The following is an 8,131-nucleotide window of genomic DNA, read 5'->3' on the forward strand; positions in this document are numbered from 1 at the left end:
TTTAAGGCCAGAGGGCCGCAAGCTGTCCACAGGATACCAAAGAGTGAGCCAGTTCTCCGAAAGCCCAGTCATTCTGGGCCCGCCCTTCTCCCATTGGCCTGTTGTCTATCCATCACAAGGCTCCGCCCCGCACACCGTATGCCCGCCCCTCGGCTCCACCAGTCCGCTCCCTCCCTCATCCTCGAGGGACCACCTATCCCGGGGTCTGACTTTCCTCCACCCTCTTCCCCAAGTCCTCAGTTCCGCCACCTGGCTCACCTTCCTCCTCCAGGGCAGGACCGCTGGACTGGGTCCAGTGGGGAGAGAGATTCTGGGACACCAGGCTTAATTGGAATCGCGCAGCTCTTCATCCTCAGCTCAGAGAGGCACGGAACACGAAGCCACGCCCCTATCTCTGCGCCTGCGCACTTGCAACGCGCAAGGACGGTAACCTCAAGTAAAAGGGGGCTTTATTCGCTCTGTGCTTCTGCCAAGATTGATTTTCTGGGAACAAAATTATAGAGCTGCCTTGATCTTAACAAACCATGATCTGGTCTCTGATCACTGTGCTCCTGGGACTCTCCGGGTAGTGCGAGGGTGTCTGATATATCCTCTGCCTCCGCCAAACGTAGGAGGCTGATTAAGCAGTCCTTTTACTTTATAAAGTTACTAACAAAGAACCAAGTTTGATTTTACTATGTGTTCACCCAATTGTCTGGGAGTGGTTACTTGAATGGTTGTTCTAAAAGCTAAAAATTTGGTGCTTTGCCTCAAATCCTTCCCTGTTTCTCTCCTGTCTCTGGCCCCAGGTCTGATACTCTGTGTTGGTGACTGGGGAAAGGCCTGGCTGGCCGCCTGTCTTAGCTTCACTTTCTTTTCCTGAAGTGCTCCTGATGCTTAGTGTCTATCATGACTTTTGCAAACTTTGCCTTGCTTAAAAAGAAATTTTATTATGATATTTAGTATGGTTAACTGATAGATTTCTGTTGCAGTAGGCATATGTATTCATTCTTGTTTTCATCTTAAGAAAAGAAAATAGACTCTCCTAAGGAATGTATGGGTCACAATCGGTTAACTGGGCAAAGGTGGATTTCAACCATCGTGATAAAACAGCGTTTATGTTTTGCTACAGGACTGTGTCAGCCTGAATGGAAATACTATTTCAGTCACTGAAAGTGACACACTGCCTCAGTGAATTGGTGATAGTAGAAGAACCTGACTCACTTCTACAGCTGGAGGGGCTGTGTACTCCGGCCAACAGCAGACTGACCTTCTGCCTAGTCTCCTTTTCTCCTCCTTGCACCCCAATGGACTGGGGCAGTTTGCAGCAGTATCCTTCTTGGCTATCAAGCCCCATCCTCTACTATAACAGGAGGGCAGCCAGAGAGCCTGCTGCCCCTTCTCCACTGATTTATACATAAACTGTGCGTAAAACAAACACTAGACGTATAGATACATGATTCATGTTAGCAAAGGATTAGTGAACAAGGGTACACAGGAATATTCATACAAATATACATGGAAATATCACTACTACACAATAACACATTCACACCTGAGTTGAAATATGAATTTAAAACCTTGCCATCTTAAACTAAAGAATATTTCTTGTAACATATGATGAGTAATTTCTAGAATACTAAAAGACTAATATGAGAGAAATTCTTAAATGCTTAAGGGGATTGAAGAATTGAATCTATAACTAAAATTGTGTTAAAATTCCTAACAGTGTTGAAAAATTCAAGGAGAAAAAAATGAAAGGGGATAACATAATCAAAATTTAACACAGATAACAAGATTGGTTGTAGAATCCATGGGACAAAAATCTAGAATAAAATTCCAATTGAAAGATGTAATAGTTACAAGTGTAAGATTGTTAAAAAACTAATAGTCCTTTATTATATTAAATCCCAAACTATCAAATGTAAGACTGAAAAAGAATGCAGAATTGCCTCAGACACTAGATATATCTTAGTAAAAGAGTGTATTTTCAATTTAAGAAAGCTTTTTTTCTTTCAGAATGTGTTTTACTTTGAACCCAGGGAAAATATTTCCCTGTGGTCTTAACAAAATAATGTAGCACTTGGGGGCAAAGATGCAGCCCAGAAGCCCTGCACCAGAAGCCAAGATGGAGAAGACCTCCATGGCCACTATCACTTTCCCCTTGCTGCTGTGGTACACAGGGAGGAATGTGACCCACACAGCAGAACACCAGCATGCTGAATGTCAGGAACTTGGCTTCATTGAATGTGTCAGGCAGGTTTCTGCCCAGGAAAACCACAGTGAAGCTGACCAGGGCCAAGGAGCCCAGGTATCCCAGGGCACAGTAGAAGGCAGTAAGGGAGCCCTTGTTGCAGATGTTGATGATGTGGCCATGCTCAATGTGTGTGTCTGTGTCAATGTAGGGTGGGTTTGTCCCCATCCAGACTCCACAGAGAGTGATTTGGATCAGAGGGAAAATGGGGATGATGTAGTTTGGTGCCCCTGATACCAGCAACTGCCTCATCCTTCTACCTTGAACAGTCACCTTAAAGGCCAGCACCAAAGTAATGGTTTTGGCCAACAGCCACAGTGAAGACAACTGCAAATGTGGTCTGCTGGAGGATGCATGTGGCTGTGTTGGGACAGCCAATGAAGAGCAAGGCACAGAGGAAACAAAAGGTGAGGGAGATGAGCAGGGTGTAGCTGAGAGTCCTGTTGCTGGCCTTGACAATGGGAGTGTCTCTGTGTTTCACAAAGAGCCCAAGGACAGCAGCCGTGAGGACAGTTAGACTGAGGGCAGTGCCAACCAGAGCTTTTCCCAAAAGATCTTCGTAACCAAAAAAAAAAAAAAAAAAAAAAAAAAAAAAAAAAAAAGATCTTCGTAACCCAGAAAAGTCACAGCTTTTTACAGGCAGTGGTTTTTCTGAATGTTGGAATATTTATGGTTAGAACACTTCACACTCTGCTCCATATCTACTAAAAATGAAAACAGTCATTTGCCTAAGCATATTATTTGCCTTTTTCCCCAATAAGATCATCCCTAGAACTTACAAGACTTCAATTAAATTGTCAACTTTTAAATTTTTTTCTTTGGGATTGAACTCAAAAACTTTGCCCTGAGTTATATTCCTAATCCTTTTTAATTTTATTATTTTGAGAAAGGATCTCTTTAATTCACTCTGTTGCCAATTCTGTCTTCCCACAGAAAATCCTCTTGCCTCAGTTAGCCAGAGCCATAGATTCCAGGCATGCATCATCACACCTCACTTTTGCCTTTGTTTCTACACACAGAATAAAATAACAGGATATAGAGAGTAACTCTTTTTTTTTTTTTTTTTTTTTTTTGTCTTTTTCATTTTTATTGGTACCGGGGATCGAACTCACGACTGCCTGCCTGCAAGGTAGGTGCTTATGCCGCTGAGGTAAATCCCCAGCCCCTAGAGAGTAACTCTTATGTAATACTGCTTGTTATTTTTCTTTTAAATTCTGGCATATGCATGAAAACTTTCTATTTTTGCAAAGTAATAAATGATGTGCCTTTATTACTTCTCTTACTTTACTTATTTCATCTGTATCAAAACTTCATAAATTATTTCCCAGATATTCAGTGAACAATCTCATATTAGGAAGCCAACATGGTTGCTAAGTTCCTGGGAAATACTTAAGAAGAAACCCTGAAAGAGAAATTGTTCCATTATTGAGCCTCTCCATCTATGAACGTGCTTTCTGCAGCTACCGATTTAATTTTTATTGTCAAAGGATTATTTCAATAATTTAACTTTGGTGTCTTTCAAAAACATTACAGGATATATCACTATATATTTAATGATTTTTAAATGTTATAAAAATCAATTTTCAAAATTTTTTATAAGCACCTTATGACTGAGGTATGGAAAAAGGTTTCATTTTTTGAGATAATCTTGTATTCCATAAATAAGAAATTCAATATCATTTTATTTATTTACATGAATTTCATACTTAAAACTGTTGTCACTGGAAAATTTTTTCATGTGTTTTCTTTATTGCATTGCCTATGGTGTAGAGTGTGGCATTAGTATGATAGCAAAAGTTGTTATCTCATTGTTTCTTTCGAAAATGAAGCACAAACTGTAAAGTGTGCTATAGGATAACATAAACATCAATATTGGGAGGCCAGTTACAGACATTCTCCTATAGCTTATTTGGTAATAAATAATCTTGTAGTTTTTAAATCACAGTGATGTCCACTTTGTTATAGTATCACCATTTAGTAGCATCATTTTTATTTTATAAGGAGCTAGTGCATTTAACCATGTTTTATAAACTGAGTTTGCTCATGGTATGCCATTCCTAAAATATATACCTCAATTTGGAATAGGACATGTGAATTTAGTTTAAAAAGGAAGGTAGACCGTGAACTTTGTTCCTTCTAATTGTGCTTTCAGCTATGAGAAACACAACTTACGTCCTGAAAAAATGACTTGATTTTCCTCTTTTCCTCTGCTGTAAAAGAATGAGGTTAACATTAATATGATTTCGAGGGGCTGGGGATTTAGCTCAGTGGCATAAGAACCTGCCTTGCAAGCAGGCGGTTGTGAGTTCGATCCCCGGTACCAATAAAAAAAAAATGAAATAAGTATGATTTTGAATGTTCATGCATTTCACTGCTAATATTATTAACCAACAAATATTTGGAGTGAAATGTTATACTATATGCTCCTATATGTTATGAGACACGGTAATATGGAGATACTACTGCTATAGAGATTTAATTTTTTTCTTAGTACTGTTTTGCTGCTTTCCTGTGATTTTATAGCTTTCAAGGAATAGGGTGATTTGAATTTACTTTTATTTTCATAACAATTTTTCCATATAACAGTATTAATTGAGAAAATTCTCTTATGTGAGCTTTAAATTTTTCTCTTTTTTTCATGAGTAGTACTCAGAGTTGTCACTTTTTGTTACCAGAATCACATTTAACTCTGCTCATTTTCTCTCTGTCTTAATTTTTTAAATATTACTTTCAGATTGTATCCCAACTTTCACTTCTTCATGTTTAATTTATTCTTTTTTCTAGTGTGTAATAAATATTTCTTTTTCTTAATTGGAGGTTTGTGTTTTTTTGTACCAGAGATTGAACTCCTGACCTCGTACTTGCCTGGCAGACACTTAGGCTGCTAAGCTAAATCCCCAGCCTGTAATTAATATTTCAAATGCAGAACTTCACCTTTTTGTATGTAAATAAAGAACAACACAAAAGTATATGTAATATAGAATGAACATTTACCTCTGTGTAGTTTTGGCTTCAATTATCAGGATTTTCAGTTGCACATGATTTTTAATTTGTGCTTTGATATATTCTATACTCTATACATGATTGAGAATTTTCATACCAGAAGCAAGTATTAACTGATATTAGTGCTAAATATATCCGAAAATCAAAACTTGTATCAGCCACAAGAACAAATTAGAAAATATTCAGTGGGAATATGATTCCACTATGTTATGAATTATACAAAATTTAAATATTTCCACAGTGGTACTTATGATATGGGATAGTTTTTAACACTGGATTATTATAGATTTTAGAGTATGTTTCAGTCCTCATCCCCATTGTATCTTTTAATAACATGGTATTTGACTATTCCATCAATGGTAAATATGTCATTTTTGCCATTCTTAATACTAAATACTAAAGCATTTATGCCACCTGTTTTTATTAATATAAAACTAAAGCTATGATCTCTCTGAAACTTCCTCTTGACATCTTCCCAAAATGTATATAATGTTTTAAATCCCTTATTCTTTGTGCATTTCATCCTTGCATTTCTGTAGTAAAAACTTTAATTTATGCTATCGTCTGTCTCACCATTCAGCTATGCATTCTAGCAGAATGAGGATTAAATCTTAAGAATTAAGTTGCTTTGTAAGTATTTTATATATCAAAGACATCCCCCTATTTCCAAAACAAATCACTCTCTGTGATCTCTTATTTTGTATGACAAATAGCATCAGTCACAGGAAAATGAAGTTATGTCTTGACTGTAATCTTGCTGTGAATACTAAGGTTGTAAGGAGTTGGCTTTAATCATGCTCTATGTTAAGCTTCATGTTGCAGATGAAACTTAGATGCTGTAGGGGAAAGCGCTTGTCTTCAGAAAAGAATGCTTTTAATGGGACCAGAAAAGTAATTCAGTGTCAGTAGGTGTGGCAGTACATAAGTGCTATTCCAGAGAATTAGTGGGCTGAGACATGGTTCTTGAATTTTTGAGGGAGTCTGAGGAAATTAGTGATATTCTGTCCTAAAATAACAATAAAAGAAGCTGGGAACATAGATCATTGATAGAATACATTTTTTTTTTTTTTTTGGCTTTTTCCTTTTTACCGGTACCAGGGATCGAACTCACAACTGCCTGCTTGCAAGGCAGGTGCTTATGCCGCTGAGCTAAATCCCCAGCCCCTTAGAATACATTTTGAATTACTTCCTGCTATATAAAAAATAAGAAACAAAAAGGATTAATAAGGATGGAACAAAAGGAAAAATGAATTTGAGGGCATTTCAAAGGGGTAAATGTGATTTCCAACAGGCAATAGCACTGAGTATAACAAATAATTTAATAACTGAAACAGGTATTTTATCTTCAGTGTCCTCTGCAAGAATTTCCATTTCCTAGACTGGTAGAGTGAATATAGAGTCCATAGGACAAATGTGTCCACAGGACATCTCCTACCTGTGTCATTGGTGATCTCATTGTCTGCACAAGGGGTGCAATCAAAACAACAGGCAGCCTTTCCCTCCTGATGGCTTTTTCCCTAAATCCAGGATTGCAACTCTCACTGCATACTGAGCAAGGAGTCTATGGAAAAAAAATATCATGTTACTTGTTAACTTACACTTTTACTTATTCAGAATACAAGAATAAATTTTATTTGAATACATAATACAAATATTTAATTGCATGCTAAATTTATTTCATAGAATGAAACATATTTACAAAAATATGATTAAGGAAAAAATTTCTACTCAGAAGGTTTATAAACAATTTTTTTTCAAATTGAAAATTTAGTTATGCAATTTTCACATGTGAACATTTTATGAGCAGAATTGGTACCACAAAACCTATGACAGTTTTTATCTTACTCATGCTTAAGGAAGTGTGCCAAAATTAGATACAACATACCTCTGTAATTCCTGTGTTCCACTCTATCATACCCTCAGCAAAAGTCACTTTTTTACCCTGCGGATCATGTGATGAAAACATTTCTACTTTAACCTTAAGCGTAAAGCCTTCTGGAAAATTCCAAAAATTGAGAATGTCATACTGTGGATCCAGTTTCACTCTGTCATTCGAGTTCACTTGGTCTCCAGCAGGACTAGAAAATTGGATGATCTTCAGAAAGGGATATGGCTAAGAGAGACACATCATCCTATATGAACAGAGCTCAGGATAAAGACAGAAAATATACATGATGGAAAGTTCCTAAGTGCCATTAATCCCATTTACATAAAGCAATTTTAACATTGGTGTCTGTTGAATTGGAGCACGTGAATGGCTAAGGACTAAAATTTTGTCATATTCAAGGAATACCAGTCAGTTTCACAAAATAGGCACCATGCAAGAACATTTAAATAAGGTCTAAAGTTGGGTTAGGTAAAAACATCAACTATGCTATCCAATCTTCTAAAACTCACAAATTCCATTGTCTATCTGACTATTCCCATAGCACCTAGCAACAGGATGAGTTCATTAATACCTGAGGAGTTTGCAGGATTAAGTGACATGTAATTATGTGCAACATCAGGTGTAATACAATTTAGTTTATAAGTAGCTATAGGTTTTCCAGTTTTCCATAAGAGGATTATAGAACATATTTTCATGAGACTGTCATTGAAATCTTATAGACAAAAACAATGAGCTAGCCTCTTGTTTCTCCTAGCCAGTGGCTGCTTGATTGAGGATCATTTTTACTAAACTCAATGATTATTCTCTTAACAATAAGTGTGCTATACAATGTCATGTATTTTGTAGAAGTGGTTCTAATATTCTTGGGTGAAACATGTAGAAAAACTCGAGAGAGACACCTTGATGACACTGCACGCCATCCAAAGGAAGATACATTACCTTCCAGGGGGGAAACATTCTTTGTATGTTTCCCATTGGTGGCCTTTGTACTTCTTCAAAAAGCATTG

The 8,131-nt window shown here is 37.1% G+C and overlaps 1 long non-coding RNA gene across 1 annotated transcript; it reads left to right on the top strand.

The window, feature by feature from the left end:
- The first annotated feature begins 248 nt into the window (after positions 1–248).
- LOC111757715 (uncharacterized) lies at positions 249–5,044 on the top strand. Its single transcript, XR_010041696.1, has 2 exons — positions 249–436; positions 1,112–5,044. It is a non-coding gene; the product is annotated as an uncharacterized LOC111757715 (long non-coding RNA).
- Positions 5,045–8,131: the final 3,087 nt, after the last annotated feature.

Source organism: Cavia porcellus, unplaced genomic scaffold, assembly GCF_034190915.1.
Source record: "Cavia porcellus strain 051 isolate PalLab524CR breed Dunkin Hartley unplaced genomic scaffold, mCavPor4.1 scaffold_1, whole genome shotgun sequence".
NCBI lineage: Eukaryota > Metazoa > Chordata > Mammalia > Rodentia > Caviidae > Cavia > Cavia porcellus.